Source organism: Leopardus geoffroyi, chromosome B2, assembly GCF_018350155.1.
Source record: "Leopardus geoffroyi isolate Oge1 chromosome B2, O.geoffroyi_Oge1_pat1.0, whole genome shotgun sequence".
Classification (NCBI taxonomy): Eukaryota; Metazoa; Chordata; class Mammalia; order Carnivora; family Felidae; genus Leopardus; species Leopardus geoffroyi.
Window position 1 is genome coordinate 12,906,948 of NC_059332.1, and position 16,215 is coordinate 12,923,162.

A 16,215-nucleotide genomic window follows, 5' to 3' on the forward strand; every position below is an offset into this window, starting at 1 on the left:
TGTCTAAGCAGAAGTCTCAAGACGACGTAGTTGGTATGCTCCTGAGATGCCACAGGGCGTCAAAGGAAGGGCAGGCCTATGTTCAAGCCACCAAGAAGAACTTACCGTCAGAGTGGTCAAGGTGATTCATGACTCCTTTTATATTCTTAATAAGCCAGCACAGCTCTCCTCCACTAAGGAACAGCACAATTCTCAGTGTGCATTCAGAGTGTCCACTGTATTCAGGCGGACTGTACCTTGGGGGCCTGCCACAGCATATATTTAAAGGGGGTTGGCAAAAACACGTCTTTAGCCACGAAACTGGTAGCTTTAGTTTGAAACTGGTTAAGAGTTGTGTCGAAGAGTCTGTGACTTGATACTTCCTAAGATAACAGCAAAGGAATCCAAGGCTGCTAACAGCTATGTCTTTGTCCAAGTGCAGTGTCATTGTTATAGTGGTGAAGATGAAACTCACAGAAACGTTGCGATGAGTTTTCTTTAAAAAAATTTTTTTTAACGTTTTTATTTATTTTTGAGACAGAGAGAGACAGAGCAAGAATGGGGAGGGGCAGGGAGAGAGGGAGACACAGAATCGGAAGCAGGCTCCAGGCTCTGAGCCATCAGCCCAGAGCCCGACGCGGGGCTCGAACTCACCGACCATGAGATCGTGACCTGACCTGAAGTCGGACGCTTAACTGACTGAGCCACCCAGGCGCCCCGAGAAACGTTGCGATGAGTTTTCAAAGACAGTACCATTTCACGTTTCCGTATGACTGATCCTTGTCTTGATCTGCAGCAGAAAGTTGTATGTGGAGTTGATTCGAAGTGAATGATCGGAAATCTGGCCCACACGGCATTGTAAATTCACTCCGTGAGGTCTCTTGTCTTTTCCAAACACATAACAATGCTATAGAAAATAGAAAATTGAAAATACGTAAATATAAAAACAAAATTAGAAAGGCATTGTGCATGGTGAAGGGTAACGCTGACCACTGTACCTGACAAACTCTGAGATCTCAATGGGGTAGTACGGTAAGAATATCTTTCTCACTCACGTAAATTTCAACCGGATGATCGGGGAGTTGCCTTCCATGCAGTGACTCGGGGACCCATGTTCTTTCTGTTTTTTGGCTCCCCCATCTCTTAGGAGTCTTTCACTTCCAGCCAATGACCAGGAGAAAAGGGGAACGTAGAACGTGATGTGGGAGCTTTTTTCAGACAGGCCTAAAAATGTCATGTATCACTTCTGCCCACATTCCTTAGCCACAACTCAGTCATATGGCCATACCTCATTGCAAAGGATGTTAAAAAATGTAGTCTAGTTTTGTGCCTTGAAAACTGAGAAAATAGATTTTGGCAGACACAAAATTTCTCTTTACTTAGTCAGCCATGTTTATGGTCCCAACATCTCCATGGAGATACACATTTCCATAGACCAATGGCAGAACAAAAACACAGAACAATAAACAGGAAGTGCAGTCACTGGCCACTGCCCTGCAGGAACACAAGCTTAAAGGGTAGCAAAAAGGTTCGGCTCCTGAAAGGTAAGTGGGTCTATCGATGATTCCCATAAATTGGGAGGCTGGGGATAGACTCATTGCTTGAAGTCAGGCTAGGGCTCTGACTCAAGAAAAGAATCTACAGTTGACTCTTGAACAACATGGGTTTGAACTTCACAGGTCCGCTTATACATGGATTTTTTAAAAATAAATACAGGACAGTCCCATAAATGTATTTTCTCTTCCTTATGATTTTCTTCAGCTTTTATTTTCTCTAGCTCACATTATTGTAAGAATACAGTATATAATACATATAAATTATAAAGTATGTGCTAATGGACTGTTTATGTAAGCTTCCAGTCAACAGTAGGCGGTTAGCAGTTAAGTTTGGGGGAAGTCAAACGCTATAGGTGAATTTTCTACCGTGCTGGGGGTGGTGACGGCAGTTGGTGCGTCTAATTGCTATGTTATTCAGGGGTCAATTGTATTGAAAAATGCTGCCCGGTGGAATGAGGTATAAAATATGGTATGTCTGGGAGGTGGATGGGCATAGACGCAGCCTCTTAATTAGAAGCTAAGGAGAGCTTCCGTCTGTGTCTATTTCAACAATATCATCAAAGGGCGAGCCAGACCCATTCAGACTATAATGAAGGAGGAGGAAGGCAATCACCAACTCCTTAGACACAGCGGGGTCGGCCCAGAAAGAACAACGCGAGAAAAAAGTCAAAGACAAGATTAGCCTGCAAATCAAAATTCCAAAACGTACTGAACTGTGTGAAAAACACAACCACAAAAATAGCTTCCAAAGTTAACAATCAGAAAGTAAATTGATCCTGGATAAATTTGTAAAGGATATCCTGAAGAAGATATGCGGGGAACGCTCAGAGAGATAAAGAAATTATATTGATGAAGCAGAATAAGAAATTATATTTCTTTTCTCTAAATGTTCATTTTTGAAAGAGAGACAGGGTGCGAGCAGGGGAGGGGCAGAGAGAGACAGGGAGACATAGAATCGGAAGCCTTCTCCAGGCTCCAAGTTGTCAGCACAGAGCCGGACAAGGGGCTTGACCTCACAGACCGTGAGATCATGACCTGAGCCAAGTCAGACGCTTAACCAATGAGCCAGCCAGGTGTCCCAAGAAATTATATTTCTAATGTGAATTATTTTCACATTATTTCACTTATTATTTTAGTAAAGGTCTACTAAATATTTTATTAGGACTATGTATAATATGGTTACTTTACAGTTATTTTTAAATGGTTGCATGCTATGTTATCATTCGAGAACAATAATTTGAACAATTCTATTAATATTAGACACTAAGATTGCTTTAAGTTCTGTCTGGATTTGCTATAATTTGCGTTGCATGTAGTATGTATATATACATTCATATACATATAAAGTTGTACTAACTACACACATTAAAAAAGAAATGCTATTTCTAAAAATCAGGCACATATAAATAATACGGGAAGATATGAAAAAGAATCAATTAAAAATCTTAGAAATGAAACATATTCCTGTAAACAAACACTATCCCTGGAAATTTTAAAACATTGGGAGTTCTTTACAAAGTGAAAATTGCTGCCTATTAAGAACAGGATACTGTTTAAGTGGTAGATATAAATCTATCCATTAGAAGTCAGGAGAGACTGAAAATAAAGATTCAACTCGAGAGCCTAGAAAAACAAGAATAGGGCAAACCTAGAACTGGTAGGGGAAAAAACAAATAATGAGGAAGAGGATGCTGGGAGAGGGAATGTCTTCTCCCATCAGGTCACACCTTTAAAATTCCTTCTCCTTTCTGCTGGCCTGAGTATGGAGGCAGTGGTGACACGTGTGTGAGCCATCTGACATCGTGGATGGAAGCCATGAATGGAGGTCGGTAGGACAAGATCGACCCTGGTTCATGACATCACGAAGGCCCCACATCCGCCTGCACTGTTTAAACCATGAGGGGGGAGAGAGAAATACAGCTCTGTCACAGTGAAGTCCCTGTTCTTTTGGCCTTTGTACATCCAACATGTACAAAGATACATTTAAAATATGAAGATTCAGGGGGCACCTGGGCGGCTCAGTCGGTTGAGCGTTGGACTTTGGCTCAGGTCATGATCTCGTGGTTGACGAGTTCGAGCCCCACATAAGGCTCTGTGCTGACGGCTCAGAGCCTGGAACCTGCCTTGGATCCTCTGTCTTCTCTCTCTCTCTCTCTGCCCCTCCGCATTTGGCTCTTTGTCTCTGTCTCTGTCTTAAAAATAAATAAACATTAAAAAAAAGAAGAAGAAGATTCGGGGCACCTGGGTGGCTTAGGCAGCTGAGCATCTAACCTTGGCTCAGGTCATGATCTCCTGTTCCGTGAGCTTGAGCCCCGTGTCAGGCTCTGTGCTGACAGCTCGGAGACCGGAGCCTGCCTTGGATTCTGTGTCTCCCTCTCTCTCTGCCCCTCCCCTGCTTGCGCCCTGTCTCTGTCCCTCTCTCTCTCAAAAATAAATACACATTAAAAAATTTTAAATATGAAGATTCAATCCAGCAATATAAAAACACGAGGAAGGATGGGTGCACTGTTATTTTCTTCTTCTTCTTTAAACGGCACCACTGATGTGAGTTTTTAGTGCCCTCAAGGGTAGCCTTTGTGTGCAGAAATGATTGTTCAGGTTGGTTTGTCCTCTAAGAATTCATATTCAATTATTAACATTGTAACTTCAAAATCATAGTTTATTTTAGAAATTCTATCATTTTATTTATGCGAAACTCATATTCCTAATAACTTTTGAGAGAACGTTCAGTAATATTTGTTTTCTCCTAGAAACTTAAAACGTTTCAATCGAATACATCATTCTAACAGGCCACCATTTTTAAATGTCTCGTATTTTATTTCCTTTCTAGGTACTTTGATGGTTAGAGTTACGCAAAACCGTCTCAAGTACTTAAGTAGCTCTTAAGAAATAAGTATATTGAATTGAACTTAAAAATATTGCAAAACTGAACTTTAAAAAAAGTCTCCAATACATAAAATGCCAAATGTATGTTGATAATGATCATTTCTCTTCTCCTCCTCCTCCTCTCCCTGTTTTTCTTCTATTGTTCTTACATGTTCTACTTCAAACATGAGCAAGCAAGAAAGAATAGAATACCTAGCACCCAGATTCAGCTATAATTCAAAACATGTTTACCCTTTTGTTTCACTTCTTTGTCCCCTTTTATTGGCTAAAATACTTTCAAAACCAACTTTTAAACCAAATTGCTAACACCTTGCATATTTCTTCTACCTCTCTAAAGATAAGGATATTTTCTGAAAGACCCAGTGTCATTATCACTCCCCACAAAATTTACAGTCACTTTTCTTGTGTCACCCAATCCCAAGCTCATAATCATCGTTGCCCAATAATGTTGAAAAAAATTCTTGTTAGCGTTCAGGCGAGGTCGCACAGCACATTGGATTGTTACACCTTTTAGGTCTCCTGTAACCCAGAGTCGTGTACTTTCTTTTTTTCTTTCCTGCAGAATCTGGGTTAGTTGTCTTGCAGAACGTCTTATACTCTGTACTCGCCTGTGAACTTGCTGGTGTCATTTAACATGTTCCTCTATCTTCTCAAATGCCTGTAAAAGAGAGTTGTCTCTAGAATCTCCAGGTCAGACTTTTTAAGATAGCGTTATTGAGTTACCACTCACACCCCATGCAACGTACCCACTTGAAATGCACAATTCAGCCATTTTTAGCATATCAACAGTCATGCACCCATCACAACAATTAATGTAAAATGTTTCATCACCCTCAAAAGAAACACCATTCCCATTCTCAGTCATCCCCCTTCCTGCCCTCATCCCAGCTCTTTCTGCTTTAATGGATTTGTCTGTCATGCACATTTTGTATAAATGGAATCATGATGTATGTCATTATTTATGACTGGTTTCTTTCACTTAGCATGGTGCTTTCAAGATTCATCCCTGTTGTGACCTCAATCAGTACCTCATTCCTTTTCATGGCTTAATATGGCTTAATAATATCCCATTGCATGGCTAGACCACGTTTTCTTTTTTAAAGATTTATTTTTTTATTTTTATTTTTTTAATGTTTATTAATTTTTGAGTGAGAGAGAGAGAGAGAGAGAGCACAAGCAAGGGAGGGGCAGAGAGAGGGAGACAGAATCTGAAGCAAAGCAGGCTGTAGGTTCTGAGCTGTCAGCACTGAGCCCGATGCAGGGCTCGAACTCATGGACTGCGAGATCATGACCTGAGCCGAAGTCTGAAGCTTAAGTGACTGAGCCACCCAGGTACCCCTTAAAGATTTATTTTTAAGGCATCTCTACACCCAACGTGGGACTCAAACTCACAACCTTGAGATCAAGAGTTCCATGTTCCACTGACTGAGCCAGCCAGGTGCCCCCACATTTTCTTTATTCATTCATCAGTTGGTGAATATTTGGGCTGTTTGCCACAAATAAATGCCCATGTTTATATGTATGAGCTACCTTAAAAATATCCTTCTATTATTGAATATTTCAAACATATGAAAAGTAGAGAAAAAATGTAATGAATTCCTTGTACTTCTCACCCAGCTCAACAACTGTCATTAGTTATCTTTTCTGTTGATATCACCACCCATTTCCCCAACCACTCACAAATATTTTGAAGCTAATCTCAGACATCATATGATTTCATCTGAAAATATTTCAATATGTATCTCTAAAGATAAGGACCCTCCTTTTTAAACATAATTACAATATCATCATCATATCCTGAAAACTCCACCTATAAATCCATAATATCATCAGTGTTCCTATTTTCCTGATTGCCTATAAATGTTCTGATTTTTGTTTTATAGTTTGTTTAAAATAAGGTCCAAAAAGGTCTATATATTATCATTGGCGAATAATTTCTTTTTTTTTTTTTTTAAGATCTTAGTTTTAAGCAACCTCTACACCCAACATGGGTCTTAAACCCACAACCCCAAGATCAAGAGTCACGTGCTCCACAGACTGAGCCAGCCAGACACCCCTCATTGATTAATCATTTCTCAAGCCTTTTTATGAAGGCTCACTTTTAACGTTTAATGTCGTTTAAAACAACAACAACAGGGGCGCCTGGGTGGCTCAGTTGGTGAAGCGTCCGACTTCGGCTCAGGTCATGATATCGCGGTCCGTGAATTCGAGCCCCGCATCAGGCTCTGTGCTGACCGCTCAGAGCCTGGAGCCTGTTTCAGATTCTGTCTCCCTCTCCCTCTGACCCTCCCCCGTTCATGCTCTGTCTCTCTCTGTCTCAAAAATAAATAAACGTTAAAAAAAAATAAAATAAAACAACAACAACAACAACAAGGCTCATTGGTCCTGAATTTCCTCTAGTTTGGATGGCACCCTCATGGTGTCAGTAGGCATGTTCCTCTGCCCTCTGTATTTCTTATAAAATACAGGAGTTTGAACAGTTCCTGTTTGGTTTTTCTGGCAGGACTATTATATAGGTAGTGTCGATACTCCCACCGAGGGGCAGATAATGTCCTTTGATCGCTGCCATTGGCCACGGTTGATCATTGCCTAAAGACACTAATTCGTCAGAAGTTTCAAACTGTGATATATTTCTAGTATTTCTTCTTCATTTATCAGCTAGATTACTGCTGTAAAAAGAAACTTCCTCTTGTTAAATACCTGGTTACACTAAGATACAGTTCCTATGGGAAAGGCAGGAAGAAAGGTTTGATTTTTTTCTCTCTACTCATCAGTTTTCAAAAATAGTGCATTGGTTCCCTATTGCCTTGAAAAAATATCAGCGTATTGGGCTGCCCGGGGGGCTCAGGTGGTTAAGCGGCTGGCTTCGGCTCAGGCCCTCATGATTCCGGAGTTCGACCTCCAAGTTGGACACTGCAGTGACAGTGCAGAGCCTGCTGGGGATTCTCTCTCCCTCTCCCTCTGCCCCTCCCCCACTCGCACTTTGTCTCTCTTTCAAAATAAATAAATCAACTTAAAAAAAAAGAGTATCAGTGGATTGCTGTTTGGGTATTATTAGGTATTATTAGGAACTGATCGGTTTAGATATTTTGGGTGTGTTTAAATAAACATACTCTACGTGTTTAAATCTATTTTAATTATCATTCTTATTGTTGCTCAAATGTGTCCCTCTTTGTCCAGTAAGAGCTTCCAATTGCATGTGACACAATCTCCACAGTTTTTGATACACTTCTTGGTATTTGGTATCACGAGATGTTCTAGGCTCGTCTTGTACATTTCCAGCACCAGACCTGGAATGGGTCATTTCTTTAAGGTGTCTCCCCCTGTTTTTTTTAAAAGTGGCAGATGGAATTTAGAAAACATGATCTATATCTGGACTTTTAGAGCTTCATGTAGACACAATCTCCTAGGGTTTTAATTAAACATTTCATTTGACAAGAGAGAAAAGCATATATTTTGAACATGGCCAGTCTACCCTGTGAATCTGTTTTCTCATTTGCAAAATGCAGCCTATACTAATCATTACTCACAGGTTTATGGTACCGATTGAACAAAGCAATGCGCGTAAAAGATCTAGAATAGTGTCTACGATAGTGAGCACCTAACAAATAAAAGCTACTTATGGTGTCCTGCCTAGTATTAATTTAATATTCAGAATTCAATATATGGAGATTTATTTTAAGATCAAAATGTTATTCTTTTACAACTCATAGCTCCTCTTGATGATGTGTGCTGACACCCCAAAATTCCCTGACCTGATTTGAGCATTCAAACTCTCATGCAGCAGGGTTCAACTAAGGAAGCCAGGGGAAGAGCAACCAACTCCAAAGTTATTTTTTGCTTCTTGGAAGGCCATCTGCTGCCGTGACCCATTTTACAACGTGCAAATTCATCAGCTGAGTGCAATTTCCCTTCAATCAGTGGCCCAGTAAATATAATTACGTTGCTAATTTTAAATTTCAAATGGTCAGCTCAGGTTGAAGAATGTCCATTCAGCAGTCAAGATTCTGCACCTAATTGAGAAAACAGAGGGCTCACATGCCAGGAACTTGACAGACAAGTGGGAAACAAGTTTGTTTTCTTTTACCTATTAAAGAGCCGCTGGCATACAACAAACAGAAATCTTTCCAAATCTTCCCCCACCCCCTTTTTTTCCCCATTCGAAAGAACAATTTGACATTGCAGTGAATGGATAAGGGAAATCACCTTCGCACGTCTGGTCCTTTCAAGACCGGACTGATCTCTATATAAAAAAAAAGTCTACCCTTGAATAAAGTTTATGTACAGCCCACATGAAAAATAAATTAATTCGTGACAGCTAAATGTTTTCAAAATAATGTATTGGTTTCCTAGAGCCTCTAAAGAGTATCAGTGTGTTGTTGGACCGTATAGCACACCAAAATTACTTTGGAAGACGTTATTAACACACTCGGTGAAATTGTCATAAGATCGTAGGTTAAAGTATTACGTCAATATTCAATTTCCCGATTTGATAACTGCTTTGCCCTTAGAAAAGACACACTCAGTAAAAGTAGTAAAAGGACACGATGTCTGCAAAGTGTTCCCAAATGAGCCAGGAAAAAATTGATGTGTGTGTGTGCGCGCGTGCACGCAGAGACAGAGAACGAGAGTCCACGCGAGTGCGCGCCCGCGGCGAAAATTAAAAATTGGTGAAAACAGGTGAATGTGGGTAAAAGGGACAGGGGAGTTCTTTATATTATGCTTGAAATTCTTCTGTAAGTTTAAATTTTTCCAGAATAAAATGTTTTAAGAAATAATTTAAGAAACCTGTAGGTGACTTCACAAACCCAGGCCAAAAAGTTAAGTCCATTAGAATGAATTATCAGTCTATAGAGACGTGGGTTACTGAAGCATGCACATTTATAGGTCGTTGTCTGAGCTAAGCATGAATTAAAACCAACAGTGCAAGCCTCGATTCTCGCGATACCTGGAATAACAGATGAAGAACGCAGATTGTCTGGAGTACTAATGTTAATACTAAGACTAATACGAATACGAATACAAACACTAATGCTAATACCATCTTGGCTATTAGAAGGAATTAGCAGAGCTGGCCCAGTGTTTGAAAAGCCTGCTGAAATGTCAGGGGAAGAGACTTAACCTCTGAAGGCAACGTAGCAAGTCCTTCTCATTACAGCAGGTCCCAAAGTCAGCTCCTTAAGAATCTTGATCTTCTCCGTTGGTCAGAAGACTGCTTTCCTTTTTATCCAGTATTCTAATCCTCGTTGCTGGACATGCAAATAAATCTGCTTTGTATTAAAAAAGAAAACCAACCTGCTACCAACCAAGCCTTGCCTCCGATGCTCCCTTCTGTAACTGATGCAGCAGAACGCACTCTTCTCCTTAATGGTTCTTGCGTTTTTGTATTTACCTCCCGTTAAGGGTGGAAGGTCTTCCGTGATTCCTCCAGAGAGAATGCGTTGTTTTCTCTTCCTCTGACTCAGGAAGTAACCGCGGGACAGCACACTTCATCTTGCATATTTTGCATGTTTATTGATATGGCTATCCCTCCAAAGGCTGAGTTCCTAGAGGGTAGAGAACATGGCTTACTCGCCTGTTTATTACCCCCAACAGCTCTGGCTCTGTTGTAGGCTTTCAGTACTCACGGAATGAATGAATGAATGAATGAATGATCTGAGCTTGACCTGGATGAAATGAAAAGAAACAGACATTCAATATAATTAGGATTTATTGATCGGACACATCTGAAATCTGAACCAAGAGCACTAATCTGGGCACAGTTATTTACCAGTGGGTCAATTTTCCCATGTTAGCGGTAAGATAGACACATTCTCAGAAGGGAAATACCGTGGAGATACATCTGAAACACATAGGTACTGAGTATTATTTCTGCCCCTGAGGGCATGTTTCCTACGTGTTCCCAGTGAGAACGAAGTCCAGAGCGAGGCGTTTCCACGCCTCACACCACCAGACCCAGCTGAGTCCCCTTGGATCTCAAGTCTACAAAGAGTCCTCACCAAAGATGGCGCCATGTCACAATTCCCACTTCAGAGAGTATAAATACACCAGGCCGAAGATCAGTTGAGCAAGTTCACCCTTCTGGGCCTGTCCTCACACTTACAGAATAACCAGAACAACACCTACTATGTCGGCCAGGGTTTAGTTGCAGAGAAAAGAATCCATGCTAGTGTATTTGCACAGGAAGAAATAGCAAGAGGCTTACCGATTGATCGAGACACCCGAAGGAGCAGACGCCCCAAAGCCACGCCTCACAAACAAGTCTTAAGGGAACTACTGCCTCCTCTTGGATCAGGAAGCCCTGAGCCCCTGAGCTACACCACCTTCATGAGCCAGGGGACCTTACAGTTAGGAAGCCACCCAAGGTTAGGAGGCTGGCCGTTGCTATCTCACCGTGCTTGCTACGATGACTACCAGTAAAATGAATGCTGTGCGTCCTGCTTCTTAGCACCAGGTAGCTAAGACTGGATACAGGGGCCTCTGCCGATGCTGCCCGTGGAAAGCGCCTGCCTCCACCACCCTACGGCCTATGGAACCAGCAGGTGGGAGCCTCCCATCTCATTCCCAGTTTCCAAATCTCATCCGACCGGGGAATCCAAAATCCCGGACAGAACCCCAGATACAAGGCAGTCTGGAAAATGCAGTGTTTAGCTTTCCAGCCTCCAAAGCGGAGGAAAGCACACCGGAAGGCAGCTGGGGTGAATGCAGGGTACCTATATGAGTATCAACTGCCTTTTAGAGCCAGGAGACTTAGATGAGATTTATCGAGCTCATAGTACAACGTCTAGCGCACAGCACTTCTCAGTAAGTGGCATTCATATTGACTCTAAAGAACTTGAACAGTCATCTTTGTGCTGCAAACCTGTAATACGGCTACAGGTTTAAGAATTAAAGAAAACGGGGCGCCTGGGTGGCGCAGTCAGTTAAGCGTCCGACTTCAGCCAGGTCACGATCTCGCGGTCCGGGAGTTCGAGCCCCGCGTCGGGCTCTGGGCTGATGGCTCAGAGCCTGGAGCCTGTTTCGATTCTGTGTCTCCCTCTCTCTCTTCCCCTCCCCCGTTCATGCTCTGTCTCTCTCTGTCCCAAAAATAAATAAACGTTGAAAAAAAAAAAAAAAAAAGAATTAAAGAAAACGATGAGTTCTCCATCATGACGGACTCTCATGAAACTGGAATAGGACAGTGGAAGGCTATTTCTTGTTGAAGCAGACACTAACAGTTATTGATAGCCTAGAAATGTGCCCGATAGGATGCTCCTGATTCAAATTCCTCGTCTCCCTTTTCCTCACAACCTCACTAGGTTCCCATTTATAGAATTTGACACGGAAGCTAACTAACTTGCTGAAGGTCCCACAGCTGGTAAGACAATGGGACGTGGACTGAGATCAGTTGACTTTAGAAGATGTGATTTCCCTGAAGTCCCGGATAGGAGCACAGGTACACCTAGCGGGTGAGGGGACTGGCTGGGGAAGACAAGGCCCAGGCTTCAGTGCTGATCTCTAGGATGGAGGTGATCAGAACTATTCATGTGCGGTCAGGCTGTCTAATGGAAAGGTAGGTGAAAGACTTAGGCCTGTGCCTGACTCATGCGAAGTGCCCCACCTCCGTTAGCTATGATTAGTCATGTGGAAAGACGTTTAAACATTCACCGGATGTAATATTAGCTGGCTTTGCACCTTATGGAGCATCCATTTCGAAAGAATTTTGGTTCATGGGTCAATATGGAAGGCAAGAGTTCGCCACGTGTCTCCATATTGAAATGGGAGGAATTTCTAGCTTCTACAATTTCTGCCATGTACCAGCATTGCAACTTTGAGTGACTCACTTAGTCTTTCTTGCTTCTGTTTCTTCATCTACAAATGAGAATAATAAGCCTACCAATAGTACGGGATTGTCGAGGATGAAATGTTTAATGTATACGATGCTCTTCTTGCTTTGGTTACTTTTTGCTTTGCGAAAAGGGGATGAGAAATATATAATTATTTTCATCTTCCTTTTCGTATCCAATATTATCTCATGAAAATCTTTTAAAATCATTTGATATGGCACCAATTCACTCATTCTAGTGACTGCATAATATCTATAATGCAGATATATAATAATTTACTCACTATCCTTCTACGGATCATTTTACTGACTGTTTTATTTATAACTTTTCTCTAATAACGATGTTTTAAACATCCTATGCATGTGGCTGTCTGCAAAACGAAGCTCTGGTGCATAAATAGGAGGTATACAGCTCGACGAATTTTTAAAAACATACGCATATAACCAGCACCCAGGTCAAGAAACAGAATATTGCCTGCTCGTAGGAAGCATTCATCATACTTTCTTGTGGTCATTAACATCTACCCTCCTGATTTCTCTGAATTTTGTGTTATTTTTAACTATATATAAATGGGGTTAGGCATTCGTGCTCTAGCTTCTGGCTTCTTTTGTGAGATCCATGCACATTGATGTCTGGAGTTATAATGTGCTCATTCTTATCTTGCGCAGCATACTATTAAATGAACATGACAATTAGCTTCTTCAGTCTACACCTCATGAATGTTGGGGCAGCTTCTGGCCTTGGGTTTATATGAATGGTGCCGCAGACAACATTCTTATACATTTCTTCTGGTGAACGTATGACACGATTCTGTGGGCACGTACAGAATATAGTATTGCCACCTCACAGGGCATACGTACGTTCAGATTTACAAGACACTGGCAAACAGGTTTTCAAGGTGGCTACATCCATTTACACATCTACCAGGAGTATATAATAGTTTTGATTGGCTTTTTTTTTTTTTTTTTTTTTTTTTTGGTACATAAGTTTATCTCTATGGGATACGTTGTCAGGAGTGGGATTCTTGGGGCAAAGTGTATATATATTTTCACTTAGGCACAGGTGGCCAGAGTGTTTTCCAAAAAAGTCTGTTTGCCTGCACATTTTCACCAGAAATATAAAAGAATACTCTTCTCCCTCCATCACTACAAACAATAAACAGGATTTCTCTTTAAGTTTTGCCATTCTGATGGGTGTAAAAAATACGACATTGTTATTTTAATTTGCACGCTCTGTTATTAGTTAATTTTTATATACATTGGTCACTCAGATTTGATCTTCTATGAACTGTCTTTCTGATAGGAAAAAGGTTATGGAATTTGTGACTTATAAGAAAAGATTACGGGGCGCCTGGGTAGCCCAGCATTTAAGCGTCTGGCTCCTGGTTTCGGCTCGGTCACAGTCTCATAGTTATGGGACAGAGCCCCGCGTCGGGCTCGGTGCTGACAGTGTGGAGCCTGCTTGGGATTCTCTCTCTCCCTCTCTCTCTTTCTCTCTCTCTCTGCCCCTCCCCCTCTCAAAATAAATCAACTTAAAAAAAAAAAAGAAAGAAAAAGGTTTAAAGAATGACGTTAGCCCAGAGAAGAAAAAGCCTAACGGGAACTGTATTAGCTGTCTTGGAGTATTTGAATGCTCACGTTCTAAGGGATTTCATGTGCTCTGTGTACCTTTAGAGGGCAGACATGGGAACTAATGAATGAAAGTTTTAAGGTGTCATATTTTAAGTTAAGAAAGCAATAGTGTGATCCCATTAAAAAACAACAAGTTTTCTCTGAGGCTGTAAATTCTCTCCTGCATGTGTCTGCCACGAGGCTGCCCGCTGACGTGTCGGGGGGTGTGCTGGAAGGGATTCTTCTGATTTAGATATGCCTGAGGTTCAATTTAAAAAATTTTAAATTCAGATTCCCGGCATCCTGCCTCGAAGCTTTTAAAAGAAGGCCTAAGGCAAAGGCCCAGGGATCTGTATTTAAATTTTTTTTTTAATGTTTAATTATATTTGAGAGAGAGAGAGAGAGCAGGGGAGGGGCAGAGAGAGAGTCGGAGACAGAATCTGAAGCAGGCTCCAGGCTCTGAGCTGTCAGCACAGAACCCGACGCGGTGAGATCATGACCTGAGCTGAAGTCGGATGCTTAACTGATCGAGCCACCCAGGCACCCCCAGGGATCTGTGTTTTCAAAACACTCACCAAATGCTTCTGATGTAGCCTGTGTACAAACCAACATTTGAGAAACACTGAAGCAGACAACCTCTAGAAACTCTTCGAATTTTGAAATGATGCATTTTTTCAGCTGTAGGTTAGCGATGTCATTTAACACGAAATAGAGTAAGAGTCCGATAGTAAAGGATTGTCAACAACCCCATCTACAGTTCTTTGACCCTACCTAAGGAAATGTGAGAATTATATTTTCTTCTACAACTGCATGTGTCTTAACTATAATCCTCAGACAAAGGAAGCGACTTGTAAAATTATGAGTTACAGTCAAAAATTTGCAGACAAAGCATCTTTGGAATTCGGCATTTGAGGGTGGGGGTTGGGGGTTCTCAGAAGTTAATTCTATAAGGAGAGAAACAAACTCCCTGTTTCAAATGAGTTACAGCATGTGGCGCCTGGGTGGCTCAATCGGTTAAGCGACCGATTCTTGATTTCGGCTCAGGTCATGATCTCTGGGCTTCTGAGTTCGAGCCCTGCACAGGGCTCTGCGCTGACAGCACGGAGCCTGCTTGGGCTCTCTCTCTCTCTCTCTCTCTCTCTCTCTCAGCCCCTCCCCCATTGACCTGCACTCTCTCTCTCTCTCTCAAAATAAATAAATAAACTTTAAAAATAAACAAATAAATAAAGTGAACCATCAGTAAAGAGAATGATCTTTGGGTCTGACTCACTCTCCCCCTCAGTCTCCTTATCCCCAAAGTGGGGACAGCAAAGCAACACGAGCTACTTGGAAGGGACATTCCCTCGGGATTAAATGAAATAGCCCATCAACTGCCTACCATGGCTCTTGGTACAAAGGAAATACTTACCTAGTAATTCCCGTGCGTTCTTTCTTCCACAGTGCCAGGACTCTATTTCTAAACATAAGCGTGTTTTCTTCTTTCAAGCAATGCAGGAAATCAGGAAGAAAGTTTGATCTTGATCAGGTGGTTTAAAACTATTACAGGTCATTGCCAGAGGGGAAGGGGCGGGGGGGATGGGCGAAAGAGGTGAAGGGGATTATAAACTTGCAGCTATAAAATAAATCAGTCACAGGGCTGTAAAGTACAGCATAGGGAATAGAGTCAGTAATACTATAATAATTTCGTGTAGTAACAAATGGTGACTAGACTTATCATGGCGATCATTTTGTAATGCCTATAAATGCCCAATTGTTATGTCGCATACCTGGAACCGAAACAATAGTGTATGTCAATTGTGCTGCAATAAAAAATATTATAAGCATTTCAAAACATTTGGCTCCTTCTTTGATAACCACCGAAGGTACACAGTGTTTTAGGTCTAGATGTTGACCAAACATTTCAAGGATATTTGAAGGAAAGGATTTATCTTCAAGGAAGAGAAATATTTGATCTTAATAGGAACGCTTCAAAGGTCACGAAAGGAAGGCTGTTTTCAGAGTATTTTCATCCATTCCAAAAGGATCGAATAAATTAGCCTTTTCTTTTCCTTTCAACTAGTTCTGTTGGGATTCAGCTATTTCCTCTGGGCTAATATTCAGCTGGTGTTAAGCCTCATTTCTTCTATGAAATGAGACACTGAAGCCCCAAGTTGCCCAAGTGCCTACTGAACGCATAAGGAATTTGGAACTTGGCCACTGAGTCTCAGGTTGGAGTAAGGGACAATCATCGTGCAAGAGGAAACACCTAGAACTCTTTCCCTTGGACCAGGTGAGCCAATGGGTAAGTCAGGCTCAGTTTTAATCAGGTTCCAAGAGACAGGGAAGCTGTGTTGTTGGTTTCTGTGAAATAAATACTTG

The 16,215-nt window shown here is 41.5% G+C and overlaps 1 long non-coding RNA gene across 1 annotated transcript; it reads right to left on the minus strand.

Moving 5' to 3' along the window:
• Nucleotides 1–616: 616 nt before the first annotated feature.
• Nucleotides 617–15,371, minus strand: LOC123609677. The gene is made up of 6 exons (XR_006717887.1): nt 15,266–15,371; nt 10,049–10,087; nt 9,814–9,967; nt 4,962–5,079; nt 3,263–3,420; nt 617–886 (listed from the first exon to the last, which is right to left on the minus strand). It is a non-coding gene; the product is annotated as an uncharacterized LOC123609677 (long non-coding RNA).
• Between the last annotated feature and the right edge of the window lie 844 nt (nt 15,372–16,215).